Genomic DNA, 2,538 nt, shown 5'->3' with positions numbered 1-2,538 from the left:
AATTACTTGAATTGCCTTACAAAGTGGAGCAAGGTTTATGGTAGATAACAAGAAGACAACTCAGTGACAGCAGAAACATATTTGTAGCTCAGTAATAATGTCCTGTCATACTGAATCATAGTGCTTTTTAGACTTGTCTTCATAACGATGTCTCATCTAAAACTAGCACAGTGACTGGATCTTGAATTTGTCTTTTTTTTTGCACCGCATAAAACGCACAATAGCTAAAGGAGTCTCACAGTCTGGACTCCAGAGGGTGTTTTAGGAAGTTTCTTTCTTTTGTGAAGGAGAGATGATCTTTAGTCCAAGCAGCTGTGGGTTAATACGTTGACCAGCAGTCACATTTAAGCTGAATATGTTGATGGGATTTGGATCTTGATGGCACACCTGCCAAATGTATCCGTTGCCTTAATTTTAAATTATGACATACATGTATATATTGTCTAGTATTACCTAGATGTACCGTTCCTACATCTTATTGGTATCTTTTTTATATATATATACAAATGATCTGCACTGTACTATACTCAAAAAATACAAACGTGAGTCATAAATCATCTGAAGTCATCTACTTGCCAGTCTACTGATTAAAGTTTCCTTTATGATCTTTGATATAAAAACCAAGTTTTATTTTATTTTGTATTGTGATTTTAATTTAAACTCCAGTTTGGGTGCAGTTCCTCTGGATTATCAGAAGAGGGAGCAAGTTGTTCATGTGTCTGGATACGGACTCATGGAACTGTGAAGGTCTACAAGTTTATTTTTTCTACTTTGCACATGAGAAGTGTACATAGAGGATATAAAAGAAACTATGATTCTTGATTCTTTTGTCAATAAATCCTTGAATCTAACGCAGATAGTCAAACACAGCTGAACTCCCTGCGTGTTTCAGTTGAGACGCTGCAGCACAGAGGGGAAGTTAAAATTCTGGGTTTTTGTGTTTTTTTCTCAGAACAGTCCGATATGATGAGCTCATTTCCTGGTTATTGAACTTCCCAAGTGTGCTCTGGCAGCTGACGTAGCACATCTTTGCCTACCCACTTAACCTAATATCATCATACATTATGTACTGCTCTGACAGTGCCTTGATGGTTCATGTCAGACTGAGAGAGAAAGAGGGAAGGAAAAGTAGAATTCTTCGTTAAATGCAGCTCATAAAAAGGTTTCATTCATTTTCCTAGAACAGAGGTCTGTGTTTTTTCCCACATGATTTGTGCATATGTGGGACTACTTTCACTCAGTGCATTTGATGCACACTAATAGCCCGAAGGTAAATTGCTCCAGAAGCTGCTAATGGTCTCTAAGTTGAAGTCTCAGTGCACTGATGCCGGGTGTGGTCCTTTTGTTGATGCCAGTTTGATCTCTGCTTAAACTGAAATGTGCTCCATCCACTTGTGACTCGTTGTTTGAAGTTCAGGGCCTTTTATATTAACAGATCAAAATGCAGGCCTGCAGCAGCAGCAGCAGTTTCCTTTTCCTGTCTTATATCTTATATAATGAGTCACTCAATCTGCAGCCGCCTGAGTTTGTGTTTTTGTGTGTTTTTGTGCCACAGGCAGTGTGTGCAGCTGCCTCAGCTACGAGGTGTTTGGGCAGATGGGTGACCAGACCACACCAAAGAAACAGATTTAAAAGAAACTAAGTCCTGTGTATAAAAGCCTTGTAGATTATCAGTCTATCCTAATTCTGTTAAGGATTTCTACCAGAGAGCAGTGCTGAGCCACACCCTTGTGTAACAACATTATGAAGCAATCTGAAATGGATGGGCAGGATGTGAGGGGGATTTAGTAGCTTTTTCAGCTCTATGGTGATAAAATGATGGATGGATGTTCTTAAAAGAAGGAGCCTGAAACGGTTTACTGACATACCAATATGTGCAAATATGTTTTAAACTTGTTTTTAAATGATATACAATACAATTCAAACTGCATACTAAAATGAGTTTGAGCTGCGGGATTAGTAAAACTTTAGGGAGAGTTTGGGTTTCCCCCCCTCGCTCTGGCACAGGGCCTCTAGCCGACTGGAAAGGCTGACAGGCTGCTGATGAAACAGCTGCCAGAGTCCTGTAAAGAGCAGGGATGGAGGGGCAGAGCTTCGATTTGACTCACACTCTTCACTGAGGCACATTGAGAATGTGAGTGCTGACGAGTCAGTGGTTGATGATTTCTGGTAAACCTTCATTCCTCCCTTCACTCATCTCTTTTTGCCCCACGGTTTTTCTTTTAAATGTCTCCATTCTTCCTCTCTGAGTTTTTCTTTTTTTGGGGGGAGAAAACAACAGTTAATGTCAGATGTCTCGACCCATTCACTCTTTCTCTCTCTGTGAGTTGCAATAGTCTTTGTATGGCTTCTCCCTTTTCATTGATTTCTATTGTGGAGAATGCAGCTGCAGCTCAACATTTAAAAAAAAAAAAAAAGCATTCAACTTGCAGCTATTGTGGGCTTGTACCATAGGGAAGTGGACACTACTGCAGAAAATGAACATTTTAGAGAAACTTTCTTCATTCTGAAACAATCTGTTTTATTCAGGCAAACCCC

This window comes from Morone saxatilis, unplaced genomic scaffold (assembly GCF_004916995.1).
Source record: "Morone saxatilis isolate NCDOM2014 unplaced genomic scaffold, NCSU_SB_2.0 Contig17, whole genome shotgun sequence".
In the NCBI taxonomy this organism is placed as follows: Eukaryota; Metazoa; Chordata; class Actinopteri; family Moronidae; genus Morone; species Morone saxatilis.
The sequence above is the reverse complement of the archived record's forward strand: the minus strand, read 5'-3'. Positions refer to the sequence as shown.